Source organism: Battus philenor, unplaced genomic scaffold (genome assembly GCF_028537555.1).
Source record: "Battus philenor isolate CCGP_79_NKW_IND1 unplaced genomic scaffold, ilBatPhil1.0.hap1 SCAF_24, whole genome shotgun sequence".
NCBI lineage: Eukaryota > Metazoa > Arthropoda > Insecta > Lepidoptera > Papilionidae > Battus > Battus philenor.
The window spans coordinates 5,335,142-5,360,150 of NW_027181687.1; positions in this window are offsets into that span (position 1 = coordinate 5,335,142).

Genomic DNA, 25,009 nt, shown 5'->3' on the forward strand with positions numbered 1-25,009 from the left:
ATGGTTTGATAGGATCAAGAGATTCAACGAGTCAAACTACCATAACAGAATTTATTGTATTGCTTTTTAATTTATATATATTTCTAATTATTTAAAATGCGAAAAAATTATATCGCTATCGCATTTTATTTAAAAAAAATGAATTTATTAATTCCGCCTGATCTCAAACAGCTTTCGCAGTTGATTAATACGACGTCACACTGCACGTGGCACCAATGATGTTATTAAGTTTGCGAGATTATTTCGTCAGCCCTTTATTGAAATTTCGCTGCCAATGTAAGGTTAGCTGTGACGTATATTTGATTTGAAAACTGTCCAATATTGTATTACATGTGAATATACTACATTATACAATATACAATATACTCCAGATTAGACATATATATATATATATATATAAATATATATATATATATATATATATATATATATACATGTGTGTTTGTGTGTATGTACATAAGTTGGCATAACCGTGATTTCAAAATAATAGTTGACCTAGACGAATATTTATGTCTTGTATAGGAGGTTATAAATAGCGAAGCACCGGCGCAAAAAAAAAGGACAGTTGCTGCTTGTGCCGCAAGAGAATTAGGATATCTCAAGACACGTTATGCTGTTAGCTGAACAGAAGCTTATCCGAAATTAATTAATTAAATAAACATTGCTATTAATTTTTTTTTACAGAAAATCAATATGTACTAAGGAAAGGTTCCTTAAATTTTTCTCAAGGTCAAAGTAACAAGAAAGTTAAGCCTTTTACCATTTTTATCGTCTTAATAAAAGTAAGTTTATACTGTGCTCTCGTAAAACTTTACTTTGGGTACATTTTATGATATTCAATATCCATAAATAGGGTTCTGATACTCGACTCTTTTACTCCGGGCATGACGAATGCGTGCCTATGTACTTACGTGTATAGGTTCCATAGAGCTTACCGTAACTTACTTATACAGTGTTTAAGATTACTGGCCTGTCTCTTAAAAAAAGATGGTTTCAAGAAATCGATGAATACTTTTTTTTATTTCATATATACGGCTTTTATTCCGATGTACTTATGTTTAATTTATTTTTTATTTTAATCTTATATAGACATCACATTAATGTACATAGAGAGAATATCAGAATAGAAACACACTTCCTACAATTCTCATCGTCATCGTTATTTCAGACATAAGCCGTTCACAGTTGTACATAAGCTTGCTGTAATGTAACGTAAACAAGGTCGATGGTCCACCATATGGATAGACGCTTGCCGGACCGTAGTCCTTTAGAAACTTAATGCGATTCGTTCTGTGCGCCATGTCACCTGCCCACTGCTTCAACTTGTCAATCAGTTGAGTTAAAATGACATATTTTAATTAATATTAAACCTTCGAGGTTCCCAAAAGCATCCTAGTCTTCGAAAAGCTCTTAACCATAAATTAAGGCGGGTTTCTTTTAGTTATCACTTTAATGAAATTCCTTAGTTCAGTAGTTAGAGCAAATTATTCGCAAAGTGTTCGAAAGGTTATAGAGTGACGACAAGGAGCTGGTAGATGTAGGCTGTATAGACCCCATACTAGGTGTACCGACGACATAGTTAAGGTCGCGAGAAGTGGCTTAATGCAGCGCTAGACCCGTCATCGTGGTGATCTTTGAAAGAAGCCTATGACCTGCAGTGAGCGTCTAGTAGAGCGATAGATAAGAAGAAGATTCTCGAGCTATATTATTACTAAAAGAATAATATTGTAGATAAAAAGTAGCGATGTTATGATTACTTAAGTTATATTAACAAAATAAAAAATGCAAGCTGTTTAATTTTTTTTACATATTTGTCATTACAGAAAATCCGGTTCTCTGAGGGAGGCCCACCTCCAGCTGAAATGATGATGATAAAGTTATTATGTTTAGTCTCGTCTAAACATGATTTAAGTAATTAAAAATTGTGTTTTATTAAATAAAAAAGCAGCAAAATTATTCATTCTGGACTAGGAACTACAAAAATATGAAATAATTGTATAGGAACGGTAATTTTCAATTCTCCGCACCTGGTTGTTTTATTTTCTGGGGACGTTATCACTAATGTAGTTTCGAGGACTTTTTAAAGTTCTACACATTTTGAATGAAATCTTTTCTTCTTTAGCTAAATAAATAAATCTAATATAATAGCTAATCTAATATAATAGCTAAATATATCTGACCCTTTCTTTTGAATTACAATTGTACTATGAAACATAGGACTTATTAATTATTAATAATATTAAATAATATTAGTAAAATAACCTATTATCTTTATATTTTTTATAATATAAAATGTAATTTTTTATGTTTATTACTTTTCTTGCGCATAGACAAGGTTTTCGTTTATATTTTGACTATGTATCATTATAGCTTTTACTTATAATTGAAGAAGCTTAAAATGGATGAATGTATAGCTAGATAATATTTCAAATCACACAGTATAAAGTGATCACTCTGAAATATAATACATTTTTTTTTGTATTTCGAACTGCCTGTAAATTCTGGAAGTACAAAGTGGAGGGTCAAATAGTATACAATAATTAATTAAAATGTGTATTATTTCCGTTTTTGAAAATATTTTTCCTTAGTATATCATTTGTAAAATCTGAAGCAGTTGATTTTTGGGCGAAACAACAATTGACAGAAAATGAGCTAAACATTCATCTCTGCAAAGCCTTATAACCGTAAACAATCCACAATGTATATACTATGTATTGACATAATTTTGAATTAATAAAACTTTTTATAAATGGGGAATATTCACAAATACGATTTTCATTATAAACTTAGCAACCAAACGTATGAACAAACTGACTAAAATAAATAATAAAAGCGAAACGTAACCTTAATTTTTAACAACACTCCTAACTGTGCTCGTTTTAAACCCTTTCGAAAATATTTACGAACCACTAGAAGAGGCAAGCGGTTAGAGAGAGCACTACAGTTATTTCCAAATAATTATTTTCGCACGGAGGAACATGAAGTCGTAACGTAATTTCGTTTCGCTCACGACCAAGAATTTTCTTAACAACGTTTCCTTAATTAAGTAATTAAATTTACTTCACTCGTCAAAATTACCGAGCGTTAGTCGTAGCAGCTGAAATTTACGATGCTACGTGCCAGCCACTTGTAATTGAGTGATTACTTAGCGCCTTCACTTTGAACTTAACTTCCACGCACGCAAATTTGATATGACGTTCTCAAATCGAAATTCAAACGGAAGGTTTATACTCTTAATACTTGTAACGTTTCCGGTGTTATTTCCTTAAAATAGGTCTCTGCAGGCACTAAAACTGAAGTGCATTGATTAGCTTTTGACCAGCCAAAGTAGCTTTCATTCAGAAGATCATCATCGTCATCATTTTAGTCGTAGGACATCTACTATTCTTCTTCTTTCCTAAAAACAGGCTGCGCTTAGTGTCTTACAATTACCTTAACAAAGTTTTATGTCACTTGCAGGTGGAGAGCTTTCGCTTAGCTTAAAAGCTTCAGATATTATTAAAACAGAATTGTATGCGTAAAACATAAATCGATATAACGATCTTAGGAGTGCATTAAAAAAAACGTGATGAAGAAACTGTCATCACTATTATTTCGGTAAATATGACACACTTTCTTTATAACAGTTTTAGAAAAATCTTCTTATATATACATATAAATAAACAGAATAAACATTACGAGATTCGATCGTTACGACGATTCAAGCGACAACTCTTACTTCGTCGCCCGTGAGTCGTTATTTACTATCATCAACATTCTGACGTCCACAGTTGGATAAAGGCCTCCACCATAAATTTGCAATTGGTCCAGTTGGAAGTTACCAGAAACCCGAATATTCTGACGCCTTTCTTATGCTGTATTAATTATATCTAGCTACATATATATGTATATCCAACCTCAATAATTACTTTTTAACAATAACGTATTTATAAAACATGTCTCCATTTTGCAATAATCAATTTTGAATTATTAACCGCTTTTACAATGTAGCCTCTCGGATATATATCAAAAGTTGAGAATATGTTGTTAGTATTTTTGAAAAGGACGGGATAAATTTTCGCAAAAATTATCACTCCGTTAAAAGTGTATGACCAATAAGTATAAATTGAATACGGCGTATGAAGACATTGTTTTAGCATCATATTATGGCTACAATTATTTAATTATTATTGAAATTGTAAGTTAATAAATAATAACAGTTCCATAAAACCACAAAACCACAATTTGGATATTGGATAATCAGTTCGATTAGCGGATTAATTTATTTTGTTTTTACTAAAGCTAGGCTTATTTCAGACGCCGGATATAGTCTTTAAAGATCTTCGATGTATGAAATGGGATTAATAGAGAAAATTAATATGTTAATGGGATTAAACAGTAATATAACATAGGTACAACTCCAATAGGTATAACATAGGACAAATCCAATAATTTTTCTACTTATGTTTAACGTAAAAAGTCAATAAAAGTCTGCTACAACAATGACAGATGTCAAAACGATTGTCATCTGTCAAAATATTTCAATGATGCATGTTTTACGTCATTTAACACCATTTATTGCTGAAATACAGATTATATCCCAGCTGAACAATTACGAGTCATCTGTATTTGTAGATATTTTGTATTATGTTAGTATTTTATTTTTATAACGTGATATATAAAATTGTGAAAACACAAAAGCGTTACAATATGCAATGAACTGTTGATGCAATAAAAATTCAACCATTGTTGTTATTGTGTATAAACTTTACGAGTCTAAAATATTTTATAGCGTATACCACAATATAACTTCATGAATTCGGGAATATATTCTGATACACTATCGTCATAAATTTAACGTATGGCGCGGCGGTAAAATGTACGACGCGTAATCTGTGCGAAGCTACTAAATCTTTTATTAGCTGTTGGAGTTGGTTTACAAACCGTTATTGAATGTTTTATCTCGATTTAATTTAAATTATTTCATCTCATTAATGTGATATTTATGAATATAATTATTAACAGACATTTAAAATAAAATTGCATATATTAATATAAACTTTAATCTATTTTTATTTCCACGGAAATGATACAAAAAGTAAATATCACAAAATTTTCGTACCTAAGACTGACTTCATCGAGTTTGCAAATCTTTTCAAGTGCAAAAGAATCCTAGGTAAAGTTTAGAAAGCTTTTGTGATCTGAGGGCTACTAAGCTTTCACTGTAAACAATGTTTATGAGATAAAACACCTTGGGAATTGTGTTCGCATCCAGGCTATTTCAATTGTTATAAAAAATTGAATTTTTTTTTGTACAAAACAGTTATTTTGTTTGGCCTATTCTTCTCAGGTCTGGTGCGGTTATAATGCAAATAGATTTAACTTGATTGAGACGGAGATTTAACTTGTCAAAAATCTTTAATGTCAAAAAGTTATTTAATTCATGATATGATGAGTTAGGAATTTTTCATTTGGAATTAAAATTTTAACTTCAAAAACAAAAATCATTATCTACACTGGAATGCAATAAGATGACAGCTTTCAAAAGTGTAACGCCAGTAGTATACTGTATGCTTTCTATGCTTCATTCCATCATAGTTTTTCGTATAGGTATATATAACAGTGATGAAGGGGAGGGGATGCAACCGGCGTTTGGCAAACCATAGCGATAAATGTATAATGATACTAAAATAAAAACGAAATCGGTCTTTTTAAAGAATATTAAAATTCAATACACATATTTTATATAAAAATATAATAAAAAAAACACTTAAAATTTGTATTTAATTGCGAGTCTCTAAATTTTTTTTACAATATATGTCGCTGTGAGAGCGTTGTAAAATTAAGAAGCAGATCGTTTCGAATACGATTTTATTTATCTTGTTGAAAGTTTAAATAAAAGTACATCGGTGAAATAGATACTGACATTATGCTTTTCAAAAATGTTTCAAGAGCCACTATCTCTGGAAAATCTCTTTTCCCTTCGTAATTCAATTATTTGTATAGGCATAGTAGAGCAGAGACTTTAAAGTAAAACGATTATCTAAACATGTCATAACCTGGTATTTTTTATTCGAAGTTTTCTTATAATTTAATTATCTCGGAGGAAAGCTTAGAGGTGTGATAAATATTATAAAACAAACGAATGTTACATATAAAGATATTTTTGCATTTTTTTATTTTCCTTAAACGTCCATTTTATGTTGTGATACTTATTTTTCATTATTAAGTATAATACTGCTTATATTCGTGTATACATTTTACAATATTCATATATATAGACGAGTTACTATTTCACTGTGTGCATGTGCACGCAGTGCAACATTTTACTAACGGTCACTGAGTTGTCGTTTGTACATATTGGGACATATACATACATATAAGAAGTACATATAGTGATAGATTGTTAAGTTTTAGGTTTAGAAATGATTTCACTAGTGCTCTTTGGTTGTGTGCTGATCTGGAGTGCATAGTTAAAATGATTGTTGATGTTTTTATTCATGAAGCTTGTTTACTCCAATGTTATGAGTACGATGCATACTCCTTCACAATTTCAGCCGATAGACGTCCACTGCCGCGTTATACGGCACGTGATTGTCATTCAAGATTCAATTTATGAATTATTTTCTGAAAGAGAAACACTATGCGCGTCCCTTCATCTAAAAAAGGAAGAAATTCCAGCAACAATTTAAGCTCTGCACTTTAGAATTGCTCACGTGTGAATCGATAACACTTGGCGGTGGCGATGAAAACACACCCACTGCACCTATTCATTATTAAACAAATTCGAAAATCGAAAAACAGAAGGGAAAAGTGAATATGATACTATGAAGTGAATACGCTCCGTGTGAATAATAAAATTAAGAAATGTATCCATTTATTCAATTGCGGAGCGGCAATAATATTATACGAGACTCGGCTACGACTACCATAGAAAATAATTTACATTTTCTTTTCTCCCCGAGCTAGAGAATATGAACACTGATATTGTTCTGTTTAAAGTATTTTCTCTTTTCAAATTCTACGCAGTAATAAAATAGGTTGAATAATTTTCTTATTAATTTATACAGTTCATGAAATATTTATAATTAAACCATAACAGTCTGTTGTTGGTTCTGTTTACGTATATACATTTATAGAGGTAAATACAGAGTAATTGTATGTAGTTGTAAGAGCTTAAATGAGGTGAAAGTAAAGCTAAATTGTGTCGTATACCCTATTAAAAAATCAATGGTTTTAAGAATAGCAGATAATGTAATGATAATGTAGTAAGTAAAAGCGTTATCGAAATTCTAATTACTACATTACAAATTAATTTATGTTTTCTACCTTTTCATAGAGACTTTGTACTGTTAGTCAGTTAGTCACTGGTCTAGTGTTTGGAAATAGGTGCAAAAGTTTTAAAGTTGTTTGTTAACAAATAAGCTATACATTCACCACTTTGAAACTTTTACAACAATAACTAATCACCCTGTACTAAATATGTACGTATATTGGACGTGAGCTTATTACTATAGACACTTTTGTTTCATGTTAGATCATAATTAATTTAATTTCGAATTATTACGTTTAATTATTTTTTACGCAATTTCTGATTAAGATTTGTGATCGTAGGTCGCAAGTGTGAATCCCTGGATAGTCTTAAATAATTCATATTTTGTCCATTAATTATATAGGATTTCCATTGATCTGAAACCAGTTTCCAGAGGATGCAGCGTCCTCTGCTTTTCATAATACCATGCTGCATTTGCCAACCCGTCTGCCAAGCTTGGCGATTATGGTATGTCTCCTATAGATACCGTTAGGGTATGCTTATGTTTAGCAATGCGTGTCTATCTAATCGCTGAAACGACGATACAAAAATGGATAATTTATACATAATCTAGCAAAAATTCATTTATGCTGTTGTAGTATAAAACATAAATATATTGAAAAACTTAAACAATGAATAAATACAACTTTGGGGGTTATGGAGTAAGTAATAACACGAGTAGAAAAACCATTTTGTCTATTACTTATCATGGTATATTTTTTAATTTTAATTTACTACTGATCGATGGCCATTACAGCTTATATTATTTTTTGATACGTTTTCCCTAATTTCGTTCTCTATCGTTTCTGATAAAACGATGCAGCGAGCGAGGCAATATCAACTGAATTAAACATAGCCCCAGTCAAAGCATCCTTCTCGGAGTTTTTCACGGAGCGTCCGGCTAAGCGATCTAAGAGTTTAGCCTTCCAATTAGGTTATAAAGTCATATATAGCGGCCCATAAAAAACAACAATTTATACAAAATACAGATTAAAAAATCAAATTAAATGTAATAATCTAGTTTAAAGTGAGTAATTAATGTATTCATGAAATACAGAGTGATTGGTTAAAAGTGTAAAGGCTTTAAAGGGATTAATGTATAGATTATTTGTCAACAAAAACTTTTAAAGCTTTTACAAAATGTATTATGTACAATACAATAAATAAAATATTGTATTAAACAACCTGATTTATAATTAGAGTGTTTCACTTTTTACAGACAAACGTGTAAGTTGGAATTAAGCTACTTACAAAGTCAAGCCCACCAATACGGGATGATGGATTATAGTTGTAAAAGAAAGTGTCAATGCATGGCTCAATTGTCAGCAAGTGCTTTAAAATTTTTACACCGGTTACGAAACACCATGTAATCATTCTGAAACATAATGTATTTTTAACTGTCATTTCAAAAACTTTTTTCTTACCTAATTAACCATCGATCTTTGGCAACGTCTATAATACATTAATTGACAGCAAATGGTATATAAATTCACACCTTCAAAACTTTTACATCTATAACTAATAGACCTGTATATTTTAGTGTCAATTTTTGTTTCAACGTCTGATTTAAAAAACAAAATACATTGTTATAATACTAAATTAGTTGTTGTTTGTATCTGTTACATTAAAGGTTTATTTTATAATTAAAGTTAAAGCTAATTACACGTCAGAAAAGTCACAAGGTCGAAGAACAGAAAGAAAAGTTCGGCTTGCGTTATCTAGTTTCTTTTGTAAGCACCACATCTCATCAGGGAAGGCATCTTTAATTTACCACATTTCTTTGTCTCCGGAAGTTTTTAATGTAATTTCTTTTAAGAAAAATAAGGCTTTTGATACTTCGAATAGAAGATGCGACGGTATCTGAAACTAATTAAAACAGCGAACAAGATTCGACTGCGACGGAAATATTTTCGCCGCTATCGACTGACATCGCAGAATTTGTTTTGCTGAAGTTTTTATAAGAAGAGAGGTGTTTAAATATTTTATTGCTCAATATTTTAGCAATCTTTGTTATTTTCATTTGTAGAGTATGATGTTTAAAGTATTCAAAATGATAAATATATAATGGAGAATGATTAGTACTAGGTATAAAAGCCATACCATTTATAATGGTATCAGAAATGATTAATAACTTAAAGATAGCTTAGTATAAAAAAGCTACTTCAGAATTAGAATTACTAAATATTAAAATTAATAATTGTTTTCTATTTGTCCTACCGACTTAGTGCTACCAGAAGTCATTGGCGACTCGCATTTTAATAGAAACAATAAAATAATCAGGTATCTTTCGAAGTGAGCACTATATAAAGAGTCTGTCAAGATGCATGAAGAAGAAGAAGAAGATGCATGATTTTTGTCTAGTTTCAATATTATGAAATAACAAAACACGAAAGTACAGATTTAATTATAAAATTGATTTTTTTGCAGCTCCTGTGGGTATGAATGTTTAGCGCTCTGTACAGTTCTGTAGAAAAGTGTTTCACATTAAACAATAGAGACACATACCAAATAAACATTAATTTAAAACTATTGAACTGCGAACAAAGTGAAAAGAATTAAAGGCAAAATAAAACCGTTGGCGAACAAAACAACGAGCCCGGACGCGGGCGATCCGAGACAGTTTTACGAGATTTCAATCCGTGTTAGTTTATGTTAACATAAATTACTTTGTTCGACACAATAAACACGTGCACGACTGTACATTGCGTTGTATAATTGCTACGAAAACTCCTATCATGAAAAATCTAACGTTGTTACTACTACAGAAATTTTAAAAATAGAACTGCAACAAATATTTAAAACCAAATTTTTAATTAAATATGTATTTAAAACATCAATGAAGATAATAAATTACAGATACGGAACCCCTGGTTGCTTGTCTAAAATGGTAATGGGCTCGATAAATCGACGACAGTTGGGGCTGAAAGGTTTACCAGTGGCGACCAAAAGCCGGTTTGGGTACGATATCTAATAGGTATACAGATGACATCATCAAAGTCGCGGGATGTTGCTAGTAATGGGCAGCAGTCATCGTGACGATTTTTAAGCGAGACCTATGCCTTGCAGTGTCCGTCTATCCGTTGACATGAAGATGAACCTCTAACTAATGATTATCATTTCCAAATATTCTTATAGCAGTTACTCTAACCAACTCCGTAATGTCAAAATTTACTTACGTTTCGCTGTTTTATAAAAAATACTACGTCCCTAGCTTGGAATAATTATACTTTTTAAACTGAATCTCTGAGAGAGGGTGATATCTAGTGAACGTCGTGCGGCTAAAATGATTATGATGAATGTTTTTGGTACACATATCTTTTTTCATTCTAAATTATCTCTTTTTGTGGTTTTTTGATTGACGTACAAGATTAAACTCTGCAGTTTTTATGTGAAAAAGTGTTGATTTTATGACCATTTTACAATCACTTTTTTCACTTAAGAATCTACATCGTTTCTTTTTGAATGTGTAAAAGAAAATTAAATGAATAACAAATGGGTAGAGCCGGTTTCGAATTTTTTATTTGTCTACATTAAGCGAATATTTTTAATTAGAGTGAATGAATTATGATAAAGAATTATGATAAAGAAAATGAGTTTAATAACTAAAACTTTAGTATCGTTAATATAGATAAAAAAAGTTAATTTTAGATTTAACATAATATATTACAATTTAATAGTGTGAATAGTCAGTTGTAATGTTTTTACTCTTCCTATCAAACTGCCAATATGTTTGGTATAATAAGACTAATTTTTATGTTATCAAATAATACTGATTTTAAAATGATTATGTGAAGGAATCAGAAGTCATGTTTCAAAAATTAATATTAATTCTAGTTAAACTGATAATGACCTTTAGTCTTTTGATTAAGGTCTGATTTACGACCTTGGGTAGTAGATTTTGCCTGGATCTAGACTGTTGCATTATTTGCAATAAAGATTTTCCCCTTTTGAGGAGGCGCGGATGGAGCTCAGCGTAAACCTCATCTATGTAAAATCTAGGACTCCTTTGGAAACCTGGCTCGGGTCGTTACATCACACTAGATGTAGTGTGGTACTGGAAGTAGTGAACTGTCGCAAGGACTTGAGAGGGGTCCAAAGACATAAATACTAACAGGTAACACGTATTAGTCAATAACATGAAGAACAATCGCATTTATAAATGAATTTAAAAATAAGAACACTAAGTGAACAATTTTCGAGACTATTCGTGAAATGTAACTTTTGCGCAATTATCCTGTTAGTGAAGGCTTTCTATTGCAAGTTCGCAAATATTGAAGTGATCTATGATAACTTAAACCTGAACGTATTTACTTTGTCTATGAATTCTACGTGCGTAATTTGCCAGCGCAGTGAGAGCTAAATTTTAATGAAATAATTCTGTTAGGATTAACTTATTTACATTTAATTCTGTTTAATTTTTTATCAAAATTTTATTATATTATTAATTATGTTTTGTTATGTTCTACATTATTATACTTTTATATTTTATATAATTTGCTGATTATTTGTCTTAATACATGTAATATATGTAATATCTTCTTAGACTTAATTAACACACTGTTTTGTGGCGTATTGTTAATATTCATTTGTAATTATTACTGGTGTTATCTTTAAGAAGAATTTCAAAATAAGAGACTAAAAATGGTTAAAATGGTAAGAAAATTAACAAAAATTTTGTGTTAGTAATATGAAGACCGATCACCAATCGGTAGATGGTGTGTGGGCCTCTGACTAGATGGACATACGATATAATTAAGGACGCAGGAAGTTGCTTGATGCGTGTAGTAGAAAAAGGCTGAATGATGCAGGAAGAATGAAGTTTAAAACACTTAAACTATAACCTCCTTAAGAAAATGTGGAAATTTTATCTTGTAACATATTAAATGCAATTGCGAAGTTTACGAGAACTTATTTAATTCTATTATCGTACGCAGCTGGCTTGGACATTTTACGATATGCGGAAATTACAATAGCCGGTTAAAGAATCGAAGCGCAATGTATAAATTAATGACACTCGTATAACTTTTTCTTGGAATTGAAAAATGTAACTTTATAAACATATATTGAAGAGTTATAGTATTTAGTTTTCAATAAGATGACAGAACCGGAAGAATACATATTCTGAGTTGCTATCCCATTATTTAAACTTTTTTTGGCTTTAATTAAGAAATAGGTAAACTATTATTGGACGTAGTAAATCGTAAGTGTAAGCTATTTATATTGTTTATTATATTGACAACCATTTAATATGATAACATATGTTATAGATAACATTGGTCAATATAGATCAATATATCTAATTATTTTGTGCAGCTTGAAGGATTAACCAGGGGAACTATCCAAAGGCAAAGAATAATCTTCTGTAAAAATTTTGATCTCACTCATTTGTGGAGTAATTTTTTGGGCTAATTTGCTTCTATTTTTCTCTGTCTGTAGCATTATAGAAAATTTACGAATATTAAAATTTTCATCGCTTTAAAATAAATGTTTTTAGTTGCTATTTTTACATTATATTTACAAAACCCGAAATCGATCTTTTGCTTTATTTTGATGTGCGCATCAAACAGTAATGATTTATATTTGATATGGATCTTACATAAGTATTAAAATTCGTTCATATTTGTGATGATAAGCCACCATGTTCCATACTCAAGAACTGTTTTTCAAAAAGGGGCTGAAAGCTTGACCAACACAATCGTGGTTAGTAACGAACGTTACAGACCTCATTACAATTAAAGAGTAGGCATTATCTAGTCTCGATCCTAATCTACCACATAATTAACGGTCAGTAAAGCTTGCTCTAATCGCCATTGCAATTTGAAGTCAATGAAACAATCATAGGCTTGACATGGAGAATTCTCACATGAACAGAGAGACTCTGTTGATAACCTAACCTAACCTAACCTAGCCTCAATTTTTAATGAACTGTTAACCAATGAAGATAATGTTTGCTGAGCTTCATTTATTTCTAATCGTGTTAGATTAATTTAACTATCACATAACAATAATAAAGATAAATATTTTTTTCTTGTAAAATTATTTGTGACAAGACTAAGTTTTTATGTACCAGAACAAAATTCACAATTATAATTTTGCGATACGAACCTAATTAAAAATACAGATGAGTTTACTGTAACAAATATTTGATTTAACTATTTTTAAAGATATTTTCAGCTAGCGCCGTAACTAATTTTATTATTAAACAGTTCATTTATGAATGCCGATACATCTGTGAGCTTGTCGCGTGCTCATCCAAAATTCAAGGCTTCTGTAATAAGCAGATTAATTTCTTCAAACATGGGTATTAAGCAGAATACTTTGCGTTTTATTTGTGCATTGTAATATAACGTCATATAACAATTTACGTCAGTGGAAGAACATGTTTTTAAACTTTGATTATCGGTATACGTTGAACCTTTTAAGTTTCTGTAAGAATTCATGTTTACTTGATTTTTCACAGCTGGATATAGGTCTACCCCGTAAATTTTTAGCAGGACCTGATGAAAGCGGCAGACATCCAACGTCTTCCGATGACCTCAAGGTCGTCTGTCCACCATGTGGTCTGGCTTACTACGCTGCACTTATCAGTCCGTAGTCTTCACTAAAGAAGCTTAATGCTCCAGCGTCCACAAGTTCTGTGCGCTATGAGGTCTGCTCTTTGCCCTTTCAACTTGCCAATGCGCAGGGTAGTGTCGATTAATATCGTTGGTCCCAACATCTTCTCTTTCCTGATTCAATCTCGTAAAAAAATTAAGCATATCAGAGGCATCCGTGTTTAATCGAGTACCTGTGTGCTTATTAATGAGTCCTTGAGTGAGAGACCTATAGATGTATGTACTTTTAATATTATTTTTTGTAAAAAAACTTCGCCTAACGTATCACAGGTAAAACTGTGAAATGCTTTATGTTCATTTATTTATTTCATTTTCCTTATTAAACCTCCATTAATCACTTGTGTATATCATAAGTGTTGTAAGAGAGCCTAATAGCAGTTACCAGTTAAAAAAAAACTATATAATAATATAACTATATAATAGAAATATTTTTTCGAAACTCCGTTACTCCGAGGCACTTTCTTATTAGTATATATGTATTATTTTACGTTTTGTATATACCTTTAACTATCCAGATATAAGAACACGAGTAATGTTTTATGTAAATTTAAATTACTGTATATCCGTTTTCAATTTGTACTGGAAGAGCGTAATTTTATAGAAAATAGTATTAAATTGAACTCCTCTATGTATCTCTGGACTCCGAAAACCTATGAGGGTTCCAAAAGCGCTTTGATCTAAGAACAGACGACACAATTAATTTTGACGAGGTTGTTTTCAGTGATCAGCTATACAAACGTATTTGTCAATATAATCAACTAAGTGATATGAAACAAGTTATAAATGGCTCGCAAACGTTTTGAGCGCATCGCTCTCACCTGGAAGTGAAAGTTGTATTGCGCGAACTCGGTACAGTCGACGGCGAAGATAAATTGCTGTAACACAATAAAGGTCCACCGGTTGACAGGTAACAGTGGGCAAGTCTCGTTTATATTACTCGAATGTTTCGTAGTCAAAATTTATTTACTAATTTTTTAAACGATTTAAGATGATATCATTATGTAATACTCTTAATTGTACTGTGAATATTGGTATGAATATGTTGTAATATTGAAAAGGAAAACATAGTTAATAGTTTAAATAAACTATAAAATTAGCGGTCTGGTTAGACAATTTATTGCCAAAGTTTGTCTGATGATAGTATGAAAACAGATGAAGAAAAACTAGCGGATTAGTTCTTAATGATTTTCGATTCTCAGGGTCCTTTGGGTGGTTTGATCTAAACCTATGTCTAGAGTAACAAGAAGTTGATCATCATGAACAACTCAAATGAATAATGTATTCATTTGGAATGTTCATTTTACATTTATTATCAGGTCGTTTAAAATAATTGGGAAGTTTTTGTAATTTAAAATTAGCTTCGTCCAAAGACATTTAAAATATCTGAGTCACGCAGTCTTTGAATCACGAATGAAATATAATTTTATTCAACTTATTTAAGTGATCAGGTAGGTAATTGCAAAAGTTTTCGAGTTTTCTCTAGAATTTTATAATAACGTTGATAAATATGGAAACACAAGGCTTAAAATTAAATGCCAATCTTTTGTTGTTTGTTTAATACCACACCTTTATATTTAAAAAAAATCATTTTATTAGCATCCCCGTGAAATAATATTTTATAAGTTTATTGACAGTAAGTTATCATTAAACGGTTCTTAGAGACTTTGTCGAGTTTCCGGCAAAGGACATGTTTACAAAAAAGTAATAGACACAACGTCTATCACTTTTTTGTTATTTACTTTTCTTTTAATGTTATCATATTCTTTCACACACGCTGGAGAATATAAAAAGAACGTAATGTATTTAATCCATCCAGCTTATACAAAATACCTGTTTAATTGGTATTTGACTAATAAATAAATCGATAGGTACAGGCGTCGCTGAAGGCGGTACAAGGCTTTGCGGGATTTGAGCAATATTGGTTTTATGTAAATGTGTGTTGCACGGAATAATGAGTTTACGCAACGCGAATACTCTTACACAGATAGAAGGATAATACATAATGTGGGGGATGTTTATTACTTCGAATAAATATCACGATCTACGGTACGTAGTTTGAACTTGAATCCATAGAACGATTCGCTATTACGGCAGATACTTTATGTTCTTTATATAAAAATAAATGTGAAACCAAACATATACGCCCTATAGAGTATTCAATCATGTATAAAGAGCACAGGTAGAAATACTGTAAGCAATTTTCATTATCAGAACAAGAAGGGAAATAAATTTACATATTCGATTAAAGAAACATAGTGTTTACGTACAAGAATGTAATTTTTTCAATGAAACCTAGGTTTACAAGTAAAGTTGTATGTATTGTGGTATATTTTACACCCTGATGTTGTTATGGCTGGTGTACAAAGTGAAGAAATAAAACTTAATCTTTAAAAATATCTCATGAATCACTAGAGCAATGAAATGAACCAAGGCTTTGCTATTAAATAGCAGATGTGTGAACACGTAGACCTATAACAGCTTATAATTACATTTTTTTTTCAGATTGTTAAGTCTTTGCGCGTTCAGCGGCTGGTTATTGACTACGACTCATGAACATATTTGCTCGACAAAATCAGCCCAAATTCTACGGTAGACATTACTAATGGCATCCGAATTCTAATTTGCTTTGAAATTTAAGTTCTTACGCGCAAGAATAGTTTAAAAACAAGTATTGTGGTCGTAGTGGTAAGTAATGAGAAGCGTTCTTTCGTAAACTCTACACTTCCCCACAACAAAGCTATGAAACCCCGTTAAAAATGATGAGAGAACGAACTAAAGTTACAAGTTATACGGAATTTTGAATTTAACTTTACGACTAAAGCGCATTCTGTCCTATGCGCGCACCCAGGCTGAGCAGGCACCGCGTCATTCTGTAATTTAGGAGCAAGCGCCGCTGCTGCAATTGGTGACGGTGGAGATGTTGAGAGCGGCGATATAGATGGTGGTAAGTCTGCCTTTGGATACACAGGGACACTGATCTCCATCGGTAAAAGCTGGTTTTACCCGAACTATATTCACTACAACTTTGCGGTAGTCAATGGCGACAGCAATTGTCAAAAATAAAATGTCGAAAAATCATAACACTCACACTCAACTCCACTCGGAATCTTCCCCAGCCCATCGCAGCGCTACCGTTATCTACATCTGGACATAATCGGACCATTACAACATAGCAAGAGTAATCAATATTGCTTTGTATATTTTGCTAAGTCGATCTGGAATCAGTTGCAAACATCAAAATGACGAAAATTAGTAATATACACCCATATCACATAAAAGAGTACATGAAGCGTTGTAGGAAAAATGTGAGCAATTTACGAATGGCTTGTCTTCTATTAAAACTTCAGTGTAAAAGTTTTGATGAAATTTCGAATGAAATTTGTATAGAAAAATAAGTAATCTAATCTAACTTTGGATAACTGGTACGGTGTAATTTCAAAGGAATCGATTATTATCTAAGTTATTTTGGTAAGAAGATTTACGTAATTATGTATTATTCTTTTCAGTTTTATTTCGTACTTTACATTCGTGACGACAAGGTGAACAAGGCTCTAAGGTATTGTACAGGCAATAAAAGGTGCGTTGTAGAAGATTTTGTAGTGAAAAATACAGTATATTGAGCCTGTGCAGTTTCATATTCTACGGTGACTTCAAACTAGAGTGAGATACGTAATGCTGTTTCGTAAAAAATAGAAGCCGCTTTGTACAAATATGAACGGATTAGCTAAAACGACGTATGATCACTTAAGTAGCATTGTTTTTAAACAATTATTGCTCGAACATTATTTAATCTCTTTAAAAGTTCTTAGCACAATGTATCTTACTTGCCGCATCCATATAACTACTTGTATCGAAATTATTCGCCTCTTGTAGTCCAATAAAAGTAAATTAAAAACTAAAACGTATTTTAAAGACGTCGTTGTGTTTATTGTCCAAAAATCTTAATAACAAATAAGGATATGAATACAAATAAGTTATATGTAATAAGTATCTATTTTGTACATAACAAGCGAGCGATTATTCATTTCTATTGTATTGCTCAACATTTTTTATTTTGTTATTAATTTTAAATTTATTTTAATATTAATCTAAATCTTTGTTTCGGATATTGTATTGTTACTAATACTAATTATTTGCATGTAATAAACTTCAATCATAAATTTTATAATCGGATTTCTATTATTATTAATTAATATGAAATTGTCTACTGGTGATTATAACTGTGGTACTTTAAGTCCTTGGTTCTATGTCATTTAATGCTTAATCATAATATGTTTTAAGTGTCACTGGTAGATAAAAATAAATAATTGACGACTAAGAATTAAAAATTATTTCGTTAATATTAATACAACCATTTCATTGAGTGCTAATCATTTGCTACCATATAAGCTCTTCAAGTGGCAGTAAGCTGACCGCTGGGGCCTGTGGGAAGGAGTTCTGGTGTGAAGATCAAAACCCCTCAAACGCAATGAAGGACGGTCGCCTACAAAGGGGACAGATGATACAGGGAATTTTTAAGGGAAGCTTATGTTCAGCTATGGACCTCATATAGCTCAAGTGATGATGAAAATGAAGCTGTTCGTTGAAGTCTTTGGGGTCACTTAAAATAAAAAATATTAATTCAAGATTAATTAAATCTTATATTATTACTATGTTACCCGTTAATAATATCGAAACAATTATATTTTAAGCACTGCTAAAATTTACGAAGAAGTAGCATCTAATCTCGAACGTCGCTTTTCATTTATAATGGAAGTTCAATAGACCATTAAAAATTGAGGGTTCGAATCGTTTCTATCCCGATAAATCGTTACGGGCTTGGATTTCCAATAGATTTGTGGGATCAGGTGGCAGGCGCCTCTGAAAAAACCACTACCTTTATCAAACTGGACCATAAAAAGAAATGTTTCTATCACATCGATAAATTTTAATGATTGAAAATTGATACCATAATTAATATAAGCAGATAATTAAATAATAAAAACAATAATTATTTTTATGTATCTATGATGCATAAAAAATTATTAGTCATATTATTTTTTTGTTGGCAACTGTGTACGGTATAGCAATACTCTCAATAATCATGCGTAAATATAAGAATGTTAATCAAAAATTTGTAAAAATATTTTATTACACATTAAAATATTTTATAAAATTAGTTAATTAGTTATACTACTCTATTAAAAAACGAGACAGTGATCCCAAATAAGCTTGTCGATGTTTATTGTGGTCATGTTTCAGAACAGAGCGCGATTGAAAATTTCGTAGCTTTAAGTTGAAGATCGCATTACAGGGCAAATCAATTTGATTCTGTAATTTGAATTAAATTCAGGTCTTCCCGCATTATTGTATACACTAGTAATCACGTTCAATTGTCATGTGTACAGAAAAATAGCATGAAAAGTTTTTTACAAATAGATATGACAAATTTGATTTTTTTATGAAGTAAATAAAAAAAGACGTTTATTTTAAAAGAAAAAGAATATTAAAGAAATAAGTTTTCTTTTAGTCGTAAATAATATTAGTAAATAAATATGTAAAACGACCCCGATGCTGGAAAGTATCGGGATGGGGTTTTTCATCTTAAATAGCGTCTAGACTAACTGAACGAATTTGTAATAGGGCTCATTGCCGACTATATTAAAATACGAATCACGGAAGACCGTTATTGTGATTACTTTTTTTTACTAGAATAGAGACGTGCATTTTTTATTATTTTTTATTTGCTGTGGATCACCAACAAAATTTACAATATGACATGCAAATATTTACAGGAATTATTGTAATTTCAACGACAGGCAACCATAACATTGAGTCGTCTAAAGAGGTTTTGTATTACAAAATCCAAGCAGCACCTTCATTGCGCGCAACACCTTAAATTAGGCAGACTTCTCACGATTTTCGGTCAATGACCAATGTCGATGTTATGTATACAGATTGATTGTATAAAGACGCATGTGTGAATTTGTAGGTTAAACGTACTAAAACATTATGAGATATACGCTCTACAAAAATAATGGTTACAGAAATACGCAATAACGTAACGATATCATAGCACCAAAATCGTTTTTAATATATAGATTACTACATCCTAAAATAATTTATTGATTACTATCAATCCCAGCAGATTTGGTACTACCAGAAGTTATTAGCCTGTGGAATTTTGACAGAAATTTTTTTTTCATGGTCATAATTTTATTGAAAAATGGTTGAAAATAAGCGTAAAAACCTTAAAGCTTTGGCCAACAAATAAGTAACAAATTCACCCCTTTAAAGATTTTACTCGGCCATCGACCGCGCAAACTATAATTGCAAGTTTCATTTTTAACCAGGCTTTAAATATTCACTGTTTTATTTATTTATTTTTATTATATATTCTTTATCGTACACCTAAGGATACATTTAAATAACTTCACAATAATTTACAAAAAAGTACTAAGGGCTATTTTATCACACAAAGCAATCTACAGACATAGTATGGAAAAGGAAAATACTATCATAATAACTGTTATTATATTCAAAAAGATTTTCAAATTTGAATATACTAGAAACGAAGAACATCGGATTAAAAACCGAGCTACCAAAAATAAAGTTAAATATCGCCTACGTTACGTGATGTGAGCTGTCAATTATATTAAAATGAATGAAAACTGGAATAAGCTTTTTTCATAGTTTTACACAAAAAACATTTTCACAAACTTAATTTTTTTATTCTTAACTACTATAATAGGCTTGTCATGTAGATGGTGGCTTACTTGTTACAGTACTTGATAATAGGATAATAATAAATAAAACGTATTTAATAACGTTAAATTTATTTATTTATTTAATGTCTTAATTATGAACAATGATTATTTATAAAAGTATAGTTTTCTATTGTGGACTCTTCGGTAATATTATTATTAAATATATAGGACGCGGATCTGATCGCCACTGGCATCTTAAGGTTGTGGAGTGGAGACGAGGAATTGGCAAGCGTGACGTTGGACTTACACCCACATGTTTACCAGGAGAACTTGTTAAGATCGTCGGAAGACGTTGCATGCAGGCCGCTTCCAATTGATCCTTTTGTTTTTAATTTTTGTAAAATTTTTGACATCTATAAGCTACCCGATTTAATTTATTGTTTGTGTTACCATACGTCATACCACGGCAGGTTAAGAAGGGATTTAGTCCCTCAGAGTGAATAAAACCCTGTCTTTGACAGGTTAATTGACTCCCGACTATCATCCGGTATTGTAGTTGGTTTTATGTATAGGTAGACTTTCTCTAGCAAACTCTTTTCTTTTGTCATCCGGCCTTGAGACAGGAGTAACACAGTATTCCAAATTTCATCTATGCCAAACGCGACAAACTTTCTAAAAAGGGTCATAACTCTTAGTAGTGAAGGACAGGATAACGTATGGGAAAATAAAAGCGTTGTTTTTAATATTCTTTTTGCAAATTTTCCGTAAGTTTTCTCTTTGAGATCCGTTCTTGTGTTTTAACGAATATATACAAAACAAAAAATGTTTATATAGACTAAAAGCTTGTCACATTCAAATTCATGTATGACATTGGACGTGTTATACAAAACTTATGATTCTCTCGTGGTTGAAAAATGCTTTCAGAATGGAATGTTTGATTGTAAAAGTGAATTACGTATTATGTCCGTAAATACGTTTACACAAATAAATAACAAAAAAATTGTAACATCTAATTAAAATTTCATATTTGTAAAATTATTTCACAAAACCATGTCTAAGGTTTAGGTAAAGAGTAGCATTTAGACAGATTTTATTCGAAGATGGCTTTATTATACATATATTAGTATTAGAAACTACATTACAATTATATGATATTCACATATCAGGTACAAAGTATAGTAAGTCTTTGTAAATACTTAATATTTAATGGAATCAGGCGTTATTTTGCGGAAGTCTATCCTAAGTAAGAAAAGGACCAATTTTTAGCCACTTCCACACATGCAGTGGTAGTCGTGCAACAAAGTGCACCGTCCGCCAGTTCGCTGATAAATGCGCATGCGGCAAACAATACGAATTACACAACTGCCATCGTTAAATCACTCAACGTGCTTCACCCCTTCAACAGTTAGTCAACTCTGTGTTTGGCACTAATCGGTGTAACATAACTCCTGACGATGCCCCGAATATTGGTACTTTCCTTAAATACTTAATAAATTAGGTTATTAATTTTAACATAATATTGTAAAGAACAAAGGTCTCTCCTATAAATTTTCGTTTTCCACCGACCTTAACAAACTCATTGTTCCACCGAGTAGGTAGTAGTAGTAGTAGTAGTAGGACTACGCTGTTCTTGCTAGATCGTAGGCTCTAATCCAGAACCGAAAGGTCCCAGCGGTCATTTGTTCAGTGCACTATGGGCCTGCCTATTTTCTCTTTAACTTGCCAATCTGCAGAACTATATCGGCTAATTTCTTTCGTCTACAGATCTCCTCACTGCTGATTCGAACTTATAGAGAAGGATTTCTCTATAAGCTCGAATAGAATAGGAATATTCGTAGCCAGTCGAGCGGTAGTATAAGTGCATCATAGATTAAAAACTGATAAGTTCGTATACCACTATGTTCTTTGAATTCAGTGTTGATTAATAAGGATCATTCGAAACCGTATAAATAAAAAAATAATTACAAACGTTTGTTACAATCAAAATTACAGTTAATTTAATTACAATAAAACTATTACAAACGCTTGAGTAATAAATACCTAAGAAGGAATATTATCTGCTTTGTCATATAACGTTTGAAATTATGCCCGAAAAAAACTTTTAATAATTAATTTCGTTTCTAACTTATGTATTTACGACGCAAGCGAAATGTTTTAATTAGTCTGTCCGTACCCACGGAACCCCAAACCTAAAGTGTGAAGCTTTGAAAGATGTTATGTAGTAATACGCATTTATTATTGTATCTTATGTCTTTATTTTTTTAAACTATTTACAATAAATGTAACATTAAAAACAGGAAACAATAAGTAAGCCAAAATAAAAAAAGAATTAAAAAATTCCGTCTTGCATTTTATGTGTTTTATCTATATGTTTTATTACAAACTATAACACCAAAAGGAATTACTAATGAATATTAATATTTACGTTTATTTTAATGAATAATCATTTAAGCCGTAGGAAAGTCCACTAATGCACATTAGTCTATCCCTCTATTTCCAAAAATACGGATTGGAAGCGGACTGCACCAAACGCTTTTCGGCGACCTTAACAAGGTCGATAGCCCACGTTTGTCGTTTGGTGGACGTCTTACGCTGCGTATCTATGGTGTCTACGCCATAGCCTTAAGGATCCAGCGGCCGCCCTCAGTATGTTATGTGGTCCGCCCACTATCACTTTAATTCACCAATCCCCTGGACTACTATCATGACTTTCATTCGTCTTTGGATTTCCTCCTGTCTTATTCGAACTCATAGAGAAATCCCGAATAAAGATCTCTACTTTGCTTTATTAACAACTGTGAGCTTATCCTTAATAAAAGGAATTGTTCGATATACGTTCTTAAAATTTTTTGTGTTTTTTGTTTTGTTGTAATGACAATTAATAAAGATAAAAAAGGGTACCGGATTAACGGTTTTCTAATGTATATGAAAAAAAAATTAGGCGTAACAAAATTTGCGCATAGGACAATAAACTTTTTGACTAAGTGGTTATATAAAATAATGAGATAAGCTCATTCTAATCACCAACGTTACAAGATTCCAGACTCGTTTTCTGACAACATTTTCAGACGCAAAAAATTCGATACAAAAGTAGGCAGAGGCGGTGGCTCGCCTAATAACGCTTAATTAATTGGAATCCATTTGCAAAACCACTTTAAGATTAAACTAGGCAATTACTTTGTCGGGTGCGAAAAAATCGAAAAGTGACAGTTGAAATTATATATTACACAGTTTAATTAATGCCCCCGCCAAAAAAAAAGTAAATAAACGATAGGTTGTAATTTTATAAGAACAAAAATATTAAAACTGATTTTTAAGAGTTTATGACATTACAACAGTAAATTATTTTTTAAGTATGGACAAGAACGTAGAAAAGCGAACATAATGTTATTTTTTTTTAATTTTAACAACTATCAAACGGACAGTGACAGGCAGATATCTGATCACACTAATGGAGTTCTATTTTCGCCGGAACTGGACTAGTATTTAACAAACATTTAAAATGTAAGGTTAGTTTAGTACTTGTACAAAGATTTAAAATTTATTTTATAGAAACAGTTTCTGATAAATATTATACATCTTCATTATTAATATCATAATTTTAGCCGTAAGACGCCCACTGTTGGGCCGTCCACTGTTAGACATAAGTTCAGCTGTGGACAACTACATCCACAGTGCAATGGTAATGTGGAAGTAAAGAAGACGTATCATTATCATTATCGTTATCATTTTAACTGCGGGATCTATATTCTAAGAGCCAGGGAAATCTGTGGGGGATAAGCCTCCCCCAAAATTTTCATTTGGACCAGATGCAGCCAACACCCAGCGTTAATCAACGACCTTCACAAAGTCGTCTGTTCATTTTCTGGGCTTGCCAGTCCGTGGTCTCCACTTCAGACCCTTAATGCTCAAGAGACCATCACTTTTGCGTGCTATGTGATCTCTCCCTGCCACTTTAACTTGCTAATTCGCTGCGCTATGTCGACGACTTCTATGGATCTCATCGTTGAATCGATTTCAAGCTTCTCATCATTGCTCGTTAACTGTTTATGACCTTGTCAATTAGGGCCAGTTTTACAAATAACGAATTACAAGAACGAAAAAATAGGTTTTCATTGCTCATAAATGCATAAAGTCGTCCAAAGTCACACTCGCCTGAATTTTTAATGACATATAGTGAAGTGTCGTGCGGTGTGCACTAATTCGTAATTACAGTTGAGTGTTAAGCAATTTCTATATTTTCTGAAGTGAGCAACCGGGGCATAACTTAGAAAAATAATGGTATATACACACACCCGTAATAAATAGCATTTCAACGTCACTTTTAAAGTGTAGATTTTTTACAAAGGAAACTTTTCATACTTGCATTTATTCATTTTGCATTAGCATTTAAAATGAGAATCAGAAATTTCTTTCAG